At 44.5% G+C, this 20,718-nt stretch overlaps 1 protein-coding gene across 1 annotated transcript in view; it reads right to left on the reverse strand.

The window, feature by feature from the left end:
- LOC149279294 (phosphatidylinositol 3,4,5-trisphosphate-dependent Rac exchanger 1 protein-like) overlaps positions 1-20,718 on the reverse strand; it is a 94,060-nt gene that overhangs the window by 64,353 nt on the left and 8,989 nt on the right. The gene's annotated exons all lie outside the window — the stretch shown is intronic.

The raw sequence follows: 20,718 nt of genomic DNA on the forward strand, positions 1-20,718 counted from the left end.
TAACCGCGTCTGTTTCGCGACCAGGAAAATTCATATGTAAATTCCCGATTTCATCACGGTCAGATGTTCATCTGACTTCCATTAACACGAGAACGAGCTTGATACAACTCGCGGCTTCCCGAAAAGACAGCAAAAATAACCCGGGTTCAGCCAACATCAGGCTCACCGGGAGTTGTAGGAAGACCACCTCGCCCAATGCTTAGGATTAGCTGATGGGAGATGAAGTTTCACAACAGCTTATGATCAAACTTCAACTCCCATCAGCTAAACCTAAGCATTGGGCGAGGTGGTCTTCCTACAACTCCCGGTGAGCCTGATGTTTAGTAACCTAAACGGTGGTCAACGCGGTTCACTTAGTCGTGACTCAAACCTTCTCCTTTTTGTTATTATACAAAAGTATTTGACATTCAGAAACTGTTTACTTTACGACGAAGCCCCAATCTAAACCGAGTGTGTAATTAGGGCTCAGCACAATGGATTTTTATCATGAAATCTTTTTGGGTGGTTGAAGCAACAGTTGTTTGAGTTCCCTTTAATGTTCAAATTGGGGATTTCATGTCTAATTATTCTTAGAAACGCACATTCGCACGGGTGCCAAGAACGCTGCTCACCATTCCCATATGCTACAAATTTAATTCATTATCAGAATAAGCATGTGACGGTTAGCAAATGCTACAAAATATCTCCGGCTGGTCTATTTTGGGAGTGTCGAATGTAGCTATTAGTATAGTTCTGGCAAACTTTTATTCCTGGATGACAGGGGCTTATGGGTATTGTAGTCTCAAGAAAGCCGGAGGTCCGTGTTTCATCTTTGTTTCGTAAATCAACTCTTGGGACCCACTACCAGTCTTTGGGGTCTACCGAGAACAAGTAGTATATCTCTTTGGATTAATCAATTATTAAGGGTTTAATGGGAATCTCAATGCCCAATGTCCTGTCTACTGCACAGAATGGGATCTTCTACTGTATCCGAACAATATATCGCATTATTGGCCTTCAAGTAATTGAATGTCCCTTTGCTAGGGTGGCCATGTTGACAACTTCCAATGGACAATGGCTGGTGTCTCCTAAACCACTTCATATTTTGGTGGCTTTAACGGTCCTCAATACTACCCTTCCGATATCCCTCTTCACAACCCTTTCTGAACCTCTTCCCCCATTTATGATCTTCTACAAGCCCTATCTCTCTACTCCATCATGGCTCTATCCCACCCTCTCTTTCCTTCACGGCCATCACAACCGTCTCTGTCACTTAACCTGATGCTCACACTTCATCCTGTGGTTTTTACATTGAATCTCAATGTGGTTCACAAGGAATGTACTTCAACTTTTATTAAAACAGTTTGATTATGAAGAAAACATGCTTGTAAGATAGCCAAGAACTGGAAGCCAAGTTCTAGTGCATAAAACCAACAGATCTCAACCGAAGACCCAACTGTTTGCGATCAAGGTAGCGCCTCTCCATTTGGGCTTTCAAGGGTTGGGTCATGGATGAGGGCATTTTTGGTTTTGATCGGGTGTTTTTAGGGCTGTAGAACCCTGTGATACCCCCATATTCCTAGAAAGAGGGGCATCAGGGTGGTTTGGGTCCTAAAAAACAATTTAGGAGGGGAAAGAGAGACTGGTTTCCTAAACAGGGCCACTTGGGAGGTATGTCAATGTCCGTTCTTTTTTTGAAACTCGTGCACAACATCTATTGTATTCCTTGAAAAAGACCAGGACATCCCCATTTAATCTGTGTTTGTACAGCTTGCGCTCTAGAATTTCCTCGCACCTTAATCTAGATAGAAATTAACTGTTTTGTGCGCAGAAACGTTAACCCATCACGTGGATCAGATAAAAACGCCAACGACTTAATAAATCGGGTAAATTAGGCACCATAAAAAAATACTACAACTCTCGAAAGTCGAAAGAGATCGGATCATTCATGATACGGTTCGAGGCGGCTATCATTTTTTTCCAGCCTCATGTTATTTGTGATTAAGCCAATGTCCCCAGCAGCACGCGAACAGGAAGATGACACATTAACGAAAAAGGACCACACAGCCGAGCTTTAAAAACCACACGTCCCTCTTCAACAAACACCAACAGATCCTAGAGCCGGCCCTGGAAACGGCAGAAGCCACCGGCGGGCTTAATGGGTAAATAACGTGACTGCCGGGGACTAAAGGCATTAAACAGACCTTTTCAAAGTATGTTTGGGTCTGATATAAATAAACACAAGCAGACAGATTAACCGTCTTTTAAAAAAGCGCGTAAACGTCCACTTTTAGGCGCCGCCAGGACTTAAAGGGGCCCATGTCCACTAAACTGTCCTGCCAGGGATCAACGGCGCAAACGTTTTACTAAATATTATAATAAAAAGGAACGGCTGTTAAACCGGGGTAATCGGATACGGAGCTTTTGTGCAAAGCTTTTTGTTCTGAAATCAAGATGATTATTCCTTAAATATAAGCATACCTCCCAACTCTCTCATTTTAAGCCAGGCAGTCCAAATTTTTTGGCCATTACCTCTCATGACTGGGCGTTCCAATGTACCGATTTATCTCTAACCATGATTCGCTTCCGAACTGATACGCTTCTGATAGATATATATATATATATATATATATATATATATATATATATATTATATATTATATATGTTACTAATTTCTGATGTTTTTTGCTTTAAAATTATAGGGGGGCGAAAAAGGAGGCGTTAGGACATTAAAAAAAAAAAGGTATTCTTTAAAAAATAATCACTGTATTTGCTACCAAAATGCGTCGTTTTATTAAACCGACCCCCACGTTATTCCCTGGAAACGTTCTTACAGACGCGGTGTAAACGCGAAGCAGTCATCTGCGTCTTTCATGTCTCTTGCAGCGAGAAACGACCCCGCTGCTTTCACTGTTACTGAATTAGAGCATTTAAACGCACTTGACATTTAAGACAAATCACATCTCCCACCTTAAGAGGTAATTCTGCCAGCACAGAACATTCACGGGCAAAAGGGAAAAAAAACACTAAAAATGCCTGTAAAACCCACGCAGCTTCTACGCCCCCCGCTGCCCTTCGGCGATTACATAGAGATATTCAGATTTTATAAAGATACGCCTTCCTGCAGCCCAAGCAACTTTATCTGCTGCAGCTTTCTTGCCTCTGAGCATTTCAAATGGCCAAAGAGGAACATTTTCTTTAGTGAGGTGTGGCTGGGGCTTTACCCAGACTTTTTATGTGACTTTGAGCCCCATTGCGGGTTAAAAATTGATGCCTTTTGTACAAGAAGTCAAGGTTTAATAACCAAGATCGTAGCAGAGAGTGACCTTCAGCTTGGAAGCTCTGGATGGGCTTCACTTCCCGTCATCTCAAAGGCTGGCAGAAAAAGCTATGACTACTTTACCCTGCTTTATACAAGCCACGCTATTTTATGGAGGAATCGCCATGGAGATCATGGAGTCTTCTGTCCGAGTCCAAGAAGATCCTTAATAAATGGTTTGTATGCCTGTGAACGTTGGTCGACCAACTTGGCCAGACTCCCAGTAAACATGTGCTCAAGAGTCCTTCGCTTTTCTGTTCCCATGTGGCGATATAGTTTGTTGGAGAAAGTTTTTTCTCCTTAGATGTTTTTTATGACTTTCAATAACATCCCTTTATCTTCTAAACTCTCATCCCCCTTAGGGAGACGTTATATTATATGACAATGGGGTTAGCGCGTGGTCACCGACCATGGCTCGTTCTGTCTAACAAAATCAAGGTTAAGCTATGTTAGAAAACACAATCCATTCAATTGGCTTAGAAAAAAAATAATAATTCTGCCAAGAGTTTCGTTGGTTAAATATAAAAAGTAGGATACCCCAATATCCCAAAATCTGAAGCATTTAATATTCAAGTCCCTTCTTTTTTTTGCCTCTTTGATCATCTAATAAATACTTTGCCTAAATTGTTGGATAGTAATCATTGATTTACAAGGACAGCCTGAAGGTGGTAAATGCCGTTAACTTGAGGGCAAAGGGAACAAGAACTTTTATACATTCACTACAATAGAACCATAAATTAGGATGAATCTGTTTTTTTTTTTTATTCTTGTTGGGTAAAGAAGGCCATCAAACCAACCTACACCAGTTGGATAATAGGGTCATTGATGCCCCAAGTCTTTCTACTTGATACATTGTTTCTGGTCGCGTTGGCCCAGTCTATCCCATCTAACGCATCCACAGACTCCGTGCTCCTCATCCGATTATCGTAAAGGAACCTCGCCAGTGGAACCGATGACCCTTTCCGCATTAAGGCAGCCAACGCAGTGTTAAAATTAGATGTCCAATTTAGCAATATTTGGCTTTTCTCAACTTCTCAAATTTGTAGAAAGACAAAAAGCAATTTGCGAAATGCATGCATGTGATGTGTAACCCAACCATTATTACTACATGCGCTACTCTTCCGGGTAATATTGCGACATGGGGTGGGGAAGTGGACATTCTAAGAAAGAGTGAAATATCAATGGTTTGGGTTTTTTTTCCTGGATGACAGTTTTTCTAGATAAATAACATATATTAGAATTTTCGTTTTTTGGGGTTTGAGGTTTGTTTTTTTTTTGTCCCCCCTCCAATCATTTTTCTTTGTTAGATCGCGGTGCTTGTGAAAAGCATAATTCACCTGGCAGGTTTTAGAAGTTTAGTGAAATAGTCACTAAAGCCACAAATGGGCAAAGCGTGGGCCGAAACTAACCCCAAAAAATCATTCTGATGGCGCATGTTCTGGGATTCTATTTCCTGTCCTTTGTATCAGAGCCGGCCTTGGGCGTTGTGGCGCCCTGTGCGGACTACTCCTCTGGCACCCCCCCTCACTACCCCCCCTCTCTGCCCCTTCAAACTACCCCTCCCCTCTGCCCCTTCAAACTACCTCCCCTTTGCCCCTTCAAACTACCCCCTTCGCCCCTTCAAACTACACCCCCCCTCTGCCCCTTCAAACTACACCCCCCCTCTGCCCCTTCAAACTACACCCCCCCTCGCCCCTTCTAAATTCACCCCCCCTCTGTCCCTTCAAACTTCACCCCCCCTCTGCCCCTTCAAACTTCACCCCCCCACCCCACTTACCTTGTTGCCGGAGTCCTGTGGTGAGAGGGGCAGGCATCCGTCTCCTCACTCAGCACGAGATGCCGGCACCGCGACGGAGTCACGGAGAGTGAGGGGCGTCGAGCGGTTGCTGAGAACTTCACGAGCAACCGCTCGGCGCCCCTGCCCGGGACTTAGATTAAAGCATCGTTTTTTGGTTTTTTTTGTTTTAAATTAAGTACCGGGCAGGCGCCCCTGCTACCATGGCGCCCTGTGCGGTCGCACAGGTCGCACACCCCTAAGTTCGGCCCTGCTTTGTATGACTCTGCTGCAGTAGTCACCAGGGTATGATGTCATACATCAATGTGGGCAATTATTACAAAGGACACCAGCAGAAATCTTGGGTTCCAGCACAAGCCTAAAGACAGGGACCCCCCAAAAAACCCACCACACCCCATGTGCTCCCCACTGCCCTATCCCATGCTGGCAACAGGACCACTAGACCCCAAAGCTCGCAATGTGGCCACCAGGTCTAAATGTGAGATGCTGTTCCCATGGCAACTACTGCCCAAATTGTAACCCCTTCTAATTTACATATGTTACTGCGCTCACTTTACAATGTCCGCCACTACTCTATTTATGTCATGTGATGCAATATAAGGGGACGTAGAAATTGGGCCAAAACGCAATTGGACGCAAAACGCAACATTGGAATCCCCCAAGCCTAGACTCCCCCGGAGGCCGGTCAACTGGAAAAATACGTCCATTTTTTTATTGGCTATAAACTTATTGTATACCACATTATTATGTATTGTTTTATATAGCGCCATCATATTCCATAGTGCTGTACAATGGAGCGTGTCCCAAAGCGGGCGAAGGTACAGAACAAGTCTACGGCCTCGCAAGGCTTGGAGGTCCGCGGTCATCAATCGGGATATTTCACGGAGCAAATAGCCGATCGGCCGCCGATGTATAGATCAAACCTAAACAAACAGGCAGTGTGATACGGGCCGTGAAACCCAAGCTCTGTCCCCCAAGCCGACACAATTCCTCCGCGAACAGCTGGACGGCCCTCCTGCCATCACACAATGAGCGCATTAAAGCGGAAACACTCTGCACTTGTGCAAATCCGACGAGATTTTTTGAATTGCTAGAGGCCCGTCCAAGAACAAGCCGTGCGCGTCAATAACGCCTTTCATGAACCTCTTCGCTAAGGCGACTCGGAGGTGCCAGATGTAGATTAAGAATGTCCCACTAACCCTTCGCGTGCCAGAGGGAGGGTTTTTTTTTTTCTTTTTTGTTTTGTGGGTTTCATCGTGTCTTCCTATTGGCTGACAAAACCGGATTTTATTATTTCAAGAAAAACAACTTTGTATTACTTACATCACGCAGAGAGTAAAAAATGCGTTAACGTTTTTTAACACACGGTACGCAACTTTTTTTATTTTCTATAAGTTTTCTAGCCCGTCGTAAAACTCACTATGATGTTGGGCATTTTGAGCACTCATCTAGAACCCCTCCTACTCCCTGCCCAGTTGTACAACACATTGCACCGATTTACACTCTAATCATACAGTTTGTCAAACAAGGGTGGGTTTAAAATATAAAAAAAAAAAAAAAAGCCATAAAAAAATCCAAGGTCAGGAATATTTAAATCCATTTTTAATTGATTTAATTTTTAATTAAAATAAGTTTTCCAGCCCCAAAAATTCTAAGTTACCACTTCTTCCAAGTATTAAGCCCATTAAAAAAAATTACTAGTCTTTTAGCAGATGACCTCACATGTTCCCGATGGGCTACGGCTATCATTTTAAGCGAGTCCTTCCTCATTATTCCCTCAACGCATTAATAGTCTGGGCTGATTAACTACCTATCCTTTTCCCCATTGTGATGTATTTCCCTGATGAAACCGCTGATATGTCGGCCCCTGGGTGGCCCCTGTAGCAGTACTTCGTATCCGAGATGCAATTCCCATACAAGCCCAGAATACGTCCGCCTTTATATTGGGCACAGTGACAGGAACTTGGCCGGCGGCCCTAAATTCCACAGGGACAATGGGAGAAATAAACTCATTAACTGGGAGACAATGGTCAGGGCTGGTAACACCACGGACAGATATCAGCCGAGCGAGTAACATGCGGGACTCAGCTCAGTATAATATGCTTTTACGATTCATGACTCCCCTAAGCATAACCTATAGGTGGATATGATATCATACTTCGTCATCTTCATACGGGGAGGTCTGGTGGGGAAGCTTCAGAAGCTACAGATCTTAGTTGCCCTCATCTGATGCACGTCATGACATCATAGCTTCAGAAGATACAGATCTTAGTTGCCCTCATCTAATACACATCATGACATCATAGCTTCAGAAGCTACAGATCTTAGTTGTCCTCATCTGATGCACGTCATGACATCATAACCCACGACCCGTTGGATATCACACAGGAGGAAGTGGCCCTTTAATTCCCCCAGATCAAGGAAGTGATGGAAATGTAGGGGGGAGGAGCTTACTTTCTTCAACTTCCTGGAAGTGACAAGCTATTACCATATTTGGAAACATTGAATAAAATTTAGGTCCAAGTTAAACAAAGCACTAAAATAACATGATTCGTACTTTCTTTTCACATCATACTAGGCATGAAAATTAACCCTTGACTGAAAAGCTCCCCTGATCACAGAAATCACTATTGGCGGTAGAGGAAGATAAGCAAATCCCACAATGTTTCTGGAAATTTTTTTCCATCTGTAAACGAGCCTCGGACACAATGTTTGTGCAACGAGACCACAAATTATTACAGCGACGAGTTAAAATAACATCGTGGTGGATACGTCATCCATCGCGGTCAATCAGCCCGTGGAACTACAGAGCCCCTACAAGGCGTCCACGTTACGGAAAGGAGCCTAAAACTTTTTCCAACTTTTCGGCAGAAGATTCCATTGGATTCCACGTGGACGGCATCATATCGAGCCCCAGAAATCGCCTTAGTAAATAAATAGCGCCCACTAACGACACCCGATTAAACCCAGGCTTTCTACTTATTAAGGGCTCCTCTTTCTAAGACTGTTAAGAAATAGGAAGTCTCCATTACTAGAAAGTTCATATTTTAACTGAAAATCTTGGCTCCCGCTTATATTTTCATTAGATCTTATCTGTTTAAACTGTGAAGGGCTGGGAGCAAAAGGTCTGAAATTTTACACCCCGCTGTGATCTCATCAACGGATGATATAAATTGGTATTTTTAACTTGATATACAGAAAATGCAGACAGTCGCCTCATTCCTAATATATAACAAAATAACAAGCACCTGATTTAACCCTTGCTTTAGAAGGTTACGTGCCCTTTCTCCAGCTCAGTTTAACACTAGGACCATCCCAACCCCCGCCCCCCCGCCCCCCCGGGTCTGTGACTGGGGGCAGAAGTGGGGTTAGAATCTAAAACAGAGGGGTGAGTTTTCTGAACCAGGAAAAAGTTAAAATAAATAACAATGAATTCCAGAACAGTAAAGGAGGAAATAACACAGAAAATTGCGATTGTCCAAAACCAAAAGGAGAAGCCCTTTTTACAGGAAAAAAGAAGTTACAGAAAAAGCCGCGTCACAGAGCTTCAGATTCACGGACGGGACGCGCAGAACCGAGAGCTCGGAACGTTTCCATCTAAATGGGATAAATTCATCTAAATATATTATAATTGGCCTAAAATATTTTTTTACAAAATTAATAAATATTCTTATTCCTTGATTGACATTTTTTTATAGGCTGATGCCCCCCCCATAATAAATACTGAAAACACATCTGATGTCCAGTATCTGATAAATAATGTAACAGGCAGGAGGTAGGCGCAGGTCACATGATCCTAGTATCGTTAGTTTGGGGGGTTTCTGAGTTTCTCATCTAAATGATTCCTCTTCATACCTTTAATCGCAGGTTTCTCGCTTCACAGCGGTTGCTGCTACTTACTTCAAAGCGCACAAAAAAAAGGGAACAGAGAAGACAATCGAGAACTGCGTGAGTAAGACGACAAAAATAGTTAATTCCAATTACAGCTTCAGCCTTAAATTTATCTCCTTGGATACGGCTTGTGATTTTTTTTTTACTCTTTTACACTTTTATCGTAACACTTCTGGATTCAACGCGTTTCGCGGCTCCCTGTTCAGCGAAACGCAAATCTGCCGTGTTTTAAGATAAACGTTGGCTGGATGATAATCCCTCGCTTTCAGTGTTTCAATTAGATCGTGAGAGGTCATTGTTATGGGGAGCACCATAGTGGTCAACCATCCCAATTTGTAAGGGACAGTCCTGACAATGGTCCTATGACAGCTGCTGGTTGGCCTAGCCAGGGAACTCTAGCAACTATGCTGTGATATCATGGAGCCACCCGTGTAATGAGGCAGCCTGATGTGTGACATCATTCGCCGCTCAGTAGCCTGGTGAAGGGCACCCAGAGGCAGGAAAGTAAGAACGGGGTGCACAGTAAACTAAATGGTAGGAATATATAGTACAGCAGTCCAAAGGATTGTCTTCTGAAAGACTATCTGATGTCTACCCGGTGGCCCAAAGAATCGGACGAAGCTATATTGTTATTCTATAATATGTGGCACAGACAGATCTTCTCCATCGGGATTATAGATCTCCTGCTCTCTCCAGGTAGACTACAAGCGAGAGCTTGGTTGCAGGCAGCGATGGTGTCCACGATGGTGGCCTCCCATCTCCACGTTCCTCTACTGAGCTGAACCTTCCTTGTCGGTTGTCCACATCCATTCTCTCCTTGGGGTCTATTCACCACACCCTTAGTAAACTCTAAAAACCCCCAAAGTCTTGGCTGCCAAAAAACAAGTAATCGCCAAAACCGAAAAGTTTCCCCACACGTTTTGCAATTTAAGTAAATGATAATAAATAATACGTGGCAAAGGTCCAAGATGTTGAGGACCCCCACAAGTGACCCCATGAGAGGGACCAGCTACCTAGGATGAAGTGTTGGGGACCAACCGTCCAGTTTTAGACCCATTTGACACGATCTACTGAGACACATCGTCCATCCAATCCAAGTCCTCCAAAGATGTAGTTAACCATTCTGCTTTTTTAACCCTTTACATTCTACCAACCACAATCAATCAATTTGTACCCCATACAGAGTAACACCAGTAAAAATGATCCTACCACTTAACCCTTCATCTTGTGCGAAGGTCAACGACCCCGGGATCACAAGACGTTTGCCCCCTTCGGATTTCAGGTCAATTGATTATTGAAATATGAAACCACAATGTGCCGGCAGACAGACGCGGGAAGCACATTCCAAACAAAATGGGCAAAAAGTCTTTTTTGGAGGATTTCTTTGTCGAGCTCGGATTTATATTATTTTTTTCTATATAGCACAACCATATTCCGTGGCGCTTGCAACAATATTACAATGTTTTTGCGCCAACTAAAAAGATATATATATATATATAAATAGAGCGAGGGTGGTGGACTCTGCCTGTGTGTCTTTTTCACGAAGTTCGCTGAAACGCTGCCAACCGGCAGTGAAGCTGTAATGATGAGAGAGCGTAAGACGCTCTAATTATACGATCACACCTTTCGTACGTTTCTATATATTCTGTCCATTTGCCCAGCTCGCATGAGACTGGGGTACAGGGGTCGATATGTCTGCGCACGGAGGGCTCGTTCTCCCGATATTCGGGATATCACCGATGAGGGCGTTTTCTGTGGGGGTCTCTGCAGACCGTGCTCCTAACGCTTTTATATTTAAAAGGTTATTAGAAACATTGATTGGCTGTCGCTGTGATAAAGCCTGCACGACGCAGCCCACCGGCGCCTGACACAACGCACAGCAGAGCTGAGACACCGCACTGGATTCCACTGCATCGTGGTGCGAGTTCCACTGCAGAGCTCACCAAAACACCATGCAGCCGACAACATACCTCCCAAGTGTCCCTCTTTCGAACGCAACACTCAATGTCCTTCTCTTTTTTCCCAGATGCCTTCCTTTCCTCCTCCTGATGCCCTCCTTTCCTCCTCCTGGTGCCCTCCTTTCCTCCTCCTGGTGCACCTCTTTCCTTCCCCTCCTGGTGGACCCCATTTCCTTCCCTTGCTGGTGGACCCCTTTCCTCTCCCTGCTGGTGGACCCCTTTCCTCTCCCTGCCGGTGGACCCCTTTCCTCTCCCTGCCGGTGGACCCCTTTCCTCCCCTTGCCATCCTTTCTAGGAGGTCAGAATGTTTGCTGGGTATGAGGGGATCGCAGGGTTCTACAGTCCTAAAAGCCCCGATAATGTGTATAGAAACAGCAGAAAATTGGTTAATAAATTAAACGGGGTAAATAAACCCCATTATTCTTCTGAATGCCCCACTCAGTTACAAATGATTAACGTATCAATTTAATTTATTTATAGGGGGTTAGAATATTCTTTATCACACGAGAGCAGACATGACAACGACTACAAACAGACAAACTGGTGGAGGACAAAACCCCAAATCCCCGCAGTGTTTTTTTTTTTTGCCCACACTTGGGGGGCTGTCACTGGGGGGCTCTGACTGTCCTTCTATTTGGACATAAAAAAACTAAACTGGAAGCAACAGAGTCTTTTTAGGCTGAAAAAATCCCCTCCCAGACAATGGACTTCAGACCCGAACAATCCCCGTTCACAGGAGCGTCGTGTATAAGGGGCTCTTTATGCGGGGGCCGCGAGAACAAGGAAGCGCTCTCTGTGCCCATGTCTGAGGTCTCGGCTCAACAGAGACCTCCTTTTGTTACCGAGTCCAACAGAGAGGCACAAAAGGCTCTCTGCGTAACGATTGACAGAGACCTACAACCCCCTCCCCGAAAAAAGGAATCATCATGCGCGAATCCCAGGGAACGAAGCAGCTGCAGACGACGCTGGGCTCCCTCTACGTTATTATTATTCTTTATTGATTTATATAGCGCCATCGTATTCCGCAGCGCTGTACAACGGGTAGACACGACATAACGGGTTGACTTACAGAAACAATAGGTGGGGAGGGCCCTGCTCTTGGGAGCTTACAATCTATTTGTACCTTATGATTAGATAAGATCGATGTATATATATATATATATATATATATATATATATATATAAATCAATAATTAATAAAAAAAGTTATTTTTGTTTCATATAATACATTATTTTCACAAACACCACTTTTTTTTATTTTTTATTTTTTTTTTTAACATGAATGTACCATAGTTACATAGGCAGAAAAAAAAAAAAGACACGCGTCCATCAAGTTCAGCCTTTCCTATATATAACAGATCCGGGAGTTTTCTGATTTTTATCAATTTAATCAGAATTGGTTAAAAATAAAAAATTAAAAATGAACAAATAAATCTCAGTGGATTTACTATAATGAGAGTTATTATTATACTATATTTATTATTAAATATCAAGCAAGCGTGATAAAGAGCTATTTTTTGCCCTATTACACAGAACTTCGTATTCTTTAACACGGCTCAGAAAGATTAGTTGAGATCCTTATTACCACCTCTGCCCAGAGACGTATCTCTGAGGCTACTGGCCTTACATGTTGTGGATAGTCTAATGTACTTCGCTCCATACAGCCATTAAAGTCTATTAACGCACAAGCAGACTCTATCAATGACTTCATCAAAAGCACATTTCCCGGGAACGGTCGCGCATGCGTTACCCTTACAGACACACGGAGGCAGCCGGATGAGTTGGGACCGGGGGGGGGGGGGTGTAATTTTTCAAAGCTCACATCCCGAATGGTTGGAAATAACGGGGGTTTAGTGCTGCAGAGACACCACATTTTTAGGCAGATCGGCCCCCGTCTAGTCGCCCGTTTCTCCTGCTGTAAAGACTCAAACCTGAATCAGTCGTTGGTCTCGTCTTAGATTCAGGCGCTGTATGTCTATCCCACGCCTGTTTAAATCCCCTCGCTGTATTACCCTCTACCACCTCTGCAGGGAGGCTGTTCCACTTATCTACCTTCCTCTCAGTAAAGTAAAACTTCCTTCCATTCCATCTCAGTCTCTGACTCTCTAGTGTTAGATTCCGGTCTCTTGTTGAAATAAATTCCCTCCCGTCCTTTAATAACCCCTTTATTTATTTAAATGCCCCCTCCCTCTCTTCTCTCCCCCAAACTATACATACAGTCTCTCCCGAAGTTTTTTGGAGAGCCTGATAATATATCACATGGCTTGCTCTGCGACACCCCCTTTATTTGAGCTTCATATATTTGGAGGGTCTGTACGAAACATATGGGGTCTTAACGGGGACCCCTGCTGGGTATCTTTCAACGACAACAAAAAAGATGCCGCGATGACATCAAAGGTGTCCTACATTTTCAAATAAACGGCGACGGCCTTTCTCTAAAGACCGCAGGATGACTTTGTTGTCACGAGGCTACAGCTCCAATCAGCCTCTCCGCCGAGGGGGGATGGGGTGAAAAAAGCATTTAATTCCCAGCACCTCCAATCGAGAACTTTAGCTTCAGTTATACACAATAAACAGGTTCTATTTTATTTCCTATTTGGGCTTTTTAAAAAAAAATGCCATAGACAGAAGAGTAGAGATAACAAAGAAGTTTTACTTTACTGAGAGGGTGCTAGATAAGTGGAACAGACTCCCAGCAGAAGTGGTAGAGGGTAATACAGTGAGGGTATTAAACATGCATGGGATAGGCATACGGCTCCTGAATCTAAGACGAGACAAACGACTGATTAAGGTTTGAGTCTTTACAGCAGGAGAAACGGGCCGACGAGACTTTTTGGAGCAGCCTGCAGTTTAAGGCGTGATTAGGCAATAACTAAACAGCGATCTTTTCCTAATGTTTCACTGACAGTTCTGGAGACTCACTATTACTGAATCAATACAATCCCTCCGCTCTCTCTCTACAGCCTCCTCCTGCTTCTCACGAAGCCATTAGAGAAGATGAAAGGTTCCCTGGGCACTGGAGCAGAAGACCGGCCGGTGCCAGAGCTTCTCAATAAGCTCACCGCATAAAAGTACGATCAAAAAAAAAAAAGATGGCCGTTTCCAAGGAAGCAAAACTCTTTCCTCTCTACAATCCAATCGGGACATTACGGCCGAGCTTTGACCTACTTCGTGTATAAAAGGTCCGCGTTTGTTCTGCAGCCCCGGCTACGGAATTCTCAGCGACTACTTATCATAAAACTCAAAAAGAAAAGAAATCTGCTAGTTTCCTGATCCTCCTTCCACGTTTGTGGCTAAAAACCTAAACAATACCTGGGAACGCTCAGGGTTTGCCCCGGAGTCTCCCCCGGGGGTTTTGTCCAAATCTCAGGGGCAGATTCTCAATATAATGTTTTCAGGCAGCCGCATATCAGCCGTTTGTATGAGTTCTCGCTCTGTTATCTGATCCCCCCCATCTACTAAACACCCCGAATCCTTATCATACTGCCTGTGGGAAACACTAGAATGGCACTGTCTTAATCACCCAGTCGGACTCTCTGACTAATGAAAGTCTATGGAGGAAGGGACTTCATTAGCATTGCCATAAAGCATCGGCTCGGTGTGGTGTTTGAGTCGGGAAAGTCACTCAAAATATCACATGACTGACAGCAATGGCGGCTCCAGATCTGCAGATAAAGGGGTATATTACTATATACAGCACTGGGGGGGGAAATATTACCGTTTACAGCGCTGGGGGGGGGTTATATTACTGTATTCAGCGCTGGGACTTCCATGGGACTTCAACTCTGATGACACAAGGACTTACAACATTCTGTAGGGAGGATCCTGCACACACACACACTCTGGCTCCAAAATTCTTGTGTTTGAGGTATTTTTATATAAATAGGTTTACTTTAATAGAAAAATCCCAATAACATGTATAAAGCCGTGTAACACACGTGCCGTTAAACCCTGTAACACTTGGCTTACGCTCTAATGCTTTTGGTATGGTCCACACTATATTAATATTGGATGGACTTAACTTTTTGTCACCTAACTTTTTCCACATATGCTTTTCTTTTAAGTGTATCCTATGAAATGACTAAAACTCTCTATTTTTCCCAGCATGCCCTGTTCTTTTTGTTGGCTGTCCTGTTTTCCCAGATCTTTGGCAGACGTTAAGAGTCTGTATAGCCCGACGGGTTTCTGTCACAGCTCCAGGCACCAAGGGACCCGGTCAATGTTCATTCACAATCTTGGAGTCACACACGGGGGGCCAGATCTCTAAACACAATGGCTTTCTTTTTTTTTTGTCCCACTCAATGGACCCCTTTTCTTCCTCCAGCAATTAATTTCAAGAAACCAAAGACTCTACGTTCGGTACAAGGGACCCTCTCCAGAGCTGCGACGGGAGGAAAGATCTCTCTACATCCCTTGGCCAGAGAAGAACGTCACCTGGAGGACAGATGGACCTTATGTTCCAATATTACATGTCAAGCTCCTTGAGAAAAGATTTTATCGGCGGCTGTTAGAATATCTGCTAAAGGTTCAGAACACAACGTCATTTAATAAAATGAAGATTTACTAGATTTTATTATTATTGGTTAATAATCTGAGCCTTATTGGTCAGCTTTTAATTTAAAATATAGAATTTAATTATATATATAATTTATTTTTAATTAATTTTTTTGACTGATGAAAGTTTGTCATCTTATTAGCCTTTCTCAAGAGCTATTTTTTTAAAAAGCCTCACTTTTTGACGTTGAGAAAAATGAGGTACGTTGTCAGACTGCCCTTAAGTGTAGTAAAGGCACAAGGAAGACCAGGGGGTTGGGCCATTTAGAGACAAAATGGCTGCCTACATGCCTGTAAAACTGCTGAAAAAAAAGCAAAAATATAAATACCAAACTATTTGATATTAACATACCTAAAAGCTCGTAACATTATATGGTGTTACAGCACAAGTGAAGGGTACATTTTAAGCAGAACCCCACAAAAAAAATTGTATCTTTACAACATATACAGAGGGCTGAAAAAAAACATGCCATGATGCATAATTTAAATGCTGCAACATTTGTCTCCCCAAACATACTACATTGCTCCACAGAATATTCACGGTGGGTTATTAAAGGGTTAATATTTCAAGCGTCTCCGAGGGTAGCAGAATGTTCCCAGGTACAGTCATGACGTTGGCTTCCGGGTTCCTGGGATACGGAGAGACTTTATCTCAATGATAATGCCGTTCCCAGAGGCGGGAGATGTTTTGTTAGTAGAGATACTGGAGACGTTGTGTTTTGGCCTCCACAAGGCCTTCAAATGGTCAACAATAATTAGGATGTAACCAGCTTGGAGTTCTACCCACGGAATGTTCAGAGCACCAGCGATTATGGGTTATTTATGACTCAGACTTAAGGGGGTCTCAAAAAGTCTTTCCTGGGTGACTTCTTTATATTCAAAAGAAAAACATTCAGCGGTCCTTTGAAGAAAATCAGAGATAATCGTCTCGACGGAGAAGGTCATCACGGAAAACAATGGGAAGGAGAACCCTACAGGAGTTATAGTAATGGGAGAACGGCGCCCTCTTCAATGAGCAGGAAATCCTCTATGATTTGTTGAGACAGACAAATAATCGGATTCTATAGAAACCCCATAATGCTTATCCAGCCGACGTATAGAATACTTTGTTTCCCCTCACGGAGATCGGGCCGATTGGAAAGGAAATCGATGAAAGAGTTAAATGACTTGCCCTGTCTTGCAAAACCCTTCCTGCCGAACCTCCTCCTCCCAGCCTCTTCCCTTGTCGCAGACTACACAATATCGTAACACTGTGTAACACTGTATAAAACGCTGAATAAAACATGTTCCCCGGCACAGAAACCAGAAACGCCAGGTTAATGTAGCACACGAGACGTTCCTCCGAGCGGAGGCCGCTGCCGACTCCGCCATGCGCCAGCTCCATGATGACAAGTCAATCACAGCACCTGGAACGGACTAGGTTTGGGTTGGATAATCCAGGGCCAGATGACCCAATCATGATTTAGAATGGCTGCTTAGACAGCATAAGGTCTTGACTTGTAGACATGTCTATGATTAGGCACCACTAGGCATGAAGCACATCAGGGGCTTGCGGTTTTCCTTTTGTAGTAACAATGTATTTCCGTCGGGCTCTTCCCCACGCCTAATCCGGATGGCCCCCTCCGTGGCCGCCATCTTCACCCCGCAGCGCCGGGATATTAGGTCAAGGCGGCGATCTGCCCCCTTTCTTTTGCGGCAGGGGGACGACTCGCCCGTTAGGTCGGAATATGTTGCTGGGTCTTAAATAAAGTTCAAATATTGTGTTCCATTTACCCAGGACAAAATAAATTAAAAAAAAAAAAGAGGAATTTGATGTCTGAACTTTGCACGCATGGACACCGCCAACTATCCATCAGCCAAAAACCACAGGTCTTCTTTGGCCATTGACTTTTTTTTTTTTTTTTTGAAAAAAAATAGAGGAAACACAACTTGGCGCTTCAGCAAAAGGAGAAGAAGAACCTTTCATGTTCCAAACCAGGGCATGAACAGTCAGAACTCCTCCGTCCGAGGAATGAACGTTAATATCGGCTTTACGCTCTTCCTGGACTAGACGGACATAAAAGTTAAGGGACTAGATGATGTTCAGGCATTAAGCGGATCAGTCACTTTCCCCCAAAAAAAACGTTTTCGCACTAAATAAACTGACACAATGTCTAATAATTAAAATAACGTCTAATCGTTTAAATCTTAACCTTTTTCTGATTAAAGTAAGAGATACAAGGGCATTAAAACGCCCCAATATGTGTATTTTTGAGCAGCCATCTTAACTTCCTGTTTCTCGGGATCTGGCTTCCTCCTCGTTAAGTTATCCCTTCCCTATTGTGAAGTCGCTGATTGTTGTTGATTGGTTCAGGTAGGATTTATAAAGAGTCGGAGAGGAGGGAACCTCAACACAGGAAATTAATGAGATAATGCTGGCTCTGCCACAAGCTGCCGCCGATCTCAGCTTACATAAGGTTTATACTAATCATCGGCAGCTTTAATAAATAAGTTCCCGTTTAGAGATTCAGCCCACAGGAAATAAACTCTACATTAAGAGCCTTCTCGACTTACGAAATCCATCCTGTAGAACATCCTCTTAGTCTCTTCCTTCCGTACAGACTATAAAATAAACCCGTCATATACGCTTCTATAACTTACAGACACGTATATCGCCATTTTTAAACCTTAACCCTTTTTTAGTGAATAAACGGTCCGCGAAGCAGGGGAGACCCGGCACCTTCTGGTCTGGGGGGCAGGTATAGCCAAGTGGCCCCATCGCTACTTTGCCCCGACTCACCAGTGATTAACATACACAGTGGCACACATATTTACACTAACCAATACACTCAAGCTAACACACACACACTCACGCCGACACATACTTACACAGACACATTCATATGAACACACACTTACACGCTCACACATACAGTCTCACTATAAACATACATTACAGCTCCACTCATTTCGACTGTGGGGTCACTTAACGTGACTCTACTGTGTTTCTGCCTCCGCAGTTATACCCCCTGCCCCCTGGGCCAGGACTATATTACACAACAGCTATAACTAGACAAGGAAGTAAACAGCAGAGACATTTCAACGAGGAACAAAAATTAAACTTTAACAAAAGAAAAAAACAAAAAAAAAACTTGCATTACAAAGAAGGTCTTATTTCATAAGTTTCGAAATCTTCAAGTAGCGCTGGCCGCAAGATTCGGAGTCTGATCACAAACATCTTTAACCGGGTGGATCTTGGTTGAGATGCTTCGGTGGAGGGATCGAAAGGTTTTGAGGTTAAGGTTAGGCGTTTCCTTCCTTCTGTTCACAAGATGGTTGCGAACAAACCATGTTTGTGAACAGCATTGGTTAATATTTGGGTTGGGTTTCCTCTACTTGTCAGGTCTACCCCCCCAACCCCCTTTTTCTTTGTTCCTCTTTGCCATAAAACCTTTTGGAGAAGACCTCAGCGCTGGGACTTGTAGGCCGTTTTGTTGACCATACCCTGGGACTTGTCTACTAACGGGACGCCGTCCTGCTTATATCCTCTTTGGTTAGAGAATATAAAGGATGCAGGTCAACGCAGGCAGTGCCGGCCTTAGGGGTGTGCGACCTGTGCGACCGCACAGGGCGCCATGGTAGCGGGGGCGCCTGCCCGGGACTTAAATTAAAACATCGGGGTTTTTTTTAAACTTTATTTAAAATTATTCATGTTAAATAAAGTAAAAAAAAAACAAACGATGCTTTAATCTAAGTCCCGGGCAGGGGCGCCGAGCGGTTGCTCGTGAAGTTCTCAGCAACCGCTCGACGCCCCTCACTCTCCGTGACTCCGTTGCGGTGCCGGCATCTCATGTTGAGCGCCGGACTATTCCGAAATGCCGGCACCGCGGCAGAGCGAGAAGACAGATGCCTCCCGCTCTCACCGCAGGACTCCGGCAACAAGGTAAGTGAGGGGGGGGTGTAGTTTGAAGGGGCAGAGGGGGGGTGTAGTTTGAAGGGGCAGAGGGGGGGTGTAGTTTGAAGGGGCAGAGGGGGGGTGTAGTTTGAAGGGACAGAGGGGATGGGTAGTGTGAAGGGGCAGAGGGGGGTGTAGTTTAAAGGGGCAGAGGGGAGGTGTAGTTTGAGGGGGGGTAGTTTGAACGGGTGAAGGGGGGGCACCAGAGGAGTAGTCCGCACAGGGCGCCACAACGCCTAAGGCCGGCTATGAACGCAGGTCATATAGATCGCTATCAGCCTAGGTCTACAATAGCCTTCCCCCAACAATCCTATTAATTCCGCCATTTTGGAGATAGTGTCACTGTTGCTGTCATTAGTCTACTCTTTGTGTGTCGCGGGACACTTAATCCCTGGTAACGGGGACGGTATTTCTTTTCAGATGAGCTGCAATCGGCTGACAGCGGATCTTAGAAAAACAGCTACACAGGATGTGGTTTCATGACAGATAAGGTTTGGTTGGAGGCAAATCCGGAGTTTTCACGACCAAGTCGTCCTCTGGTCTCGACATATTCTACAGCGACGATCATTATGGCTGCACAACACGGGGCGACCGAGCCCGCCGGGTATTTCAGGATAGCCAAAGAAGGACTTTGATGCAAAGTTTCTCCTACACGCACAGGTGTATTCTGGCCAACTAGGGACGCAGGCCAACGAGGAGAACAGTCCTATCACAAAATTGGAGGGTCAATCAGTGCCGCCTTGTGTGCCTCTGCTCAATGGGCCAGTTACAAGGGCCATATGCATACCCAGGAGCTTTCTGGCTCCGGCTGCCCCACTTCCGAGAATGCGGGTAGGAGGTCCCGCTGATGTCAGTGGGTGGTCTTGCTGATATCGGTGGGCTGTCCCACTGACATCACGGTTAATGGGGACATGGGTGGGGAGTGGGGAGCAACACCCCCCTCCTGACCCAGAGATTCCCCGTAGTGACTCGGAGACTCAGACAAGCGGCGCTTCACCCGGAGTTCCCAGGTACAGGAGATACGAAGCCAGCAAAGCCTCCATCGCATGAAGCAAAAGGTGCTGTACTCATTTATGATGTCATAGCCCAGCAATGAAGAAAGCGCTCGCAGACAGGGTGGCTGAGGATGCTCCCCTGGGTCAACTCCTACAATCCAACACAAACACTAGAAACGCATAGAATCCGCACAACGCGGGAAAACCTGGCGCCAGAAGAGCAACCCGAATGAAAATAGGATTAGTTTAGCCGGGGGGCCGCTTCTAACGGGCAAACGAGGCACTGGAGAGC

The sequence above is a fragment of the Sceloporus occidentalis genome, unplaced genomic scaffold (assembly GCF_023333645.1).
Source record: "Sceloporus occidentalis isolate IW3139 unplaced genomic scaffold, rSceOcc1.0.p SCAF_173, whole genome shotgun sequence".
NCBI lineage: Eukaryota > Metazoa > Chordata > Lepidosauria > Squamata > Phrynosomatidae > Sceloporus > Sceloporus occidentalis.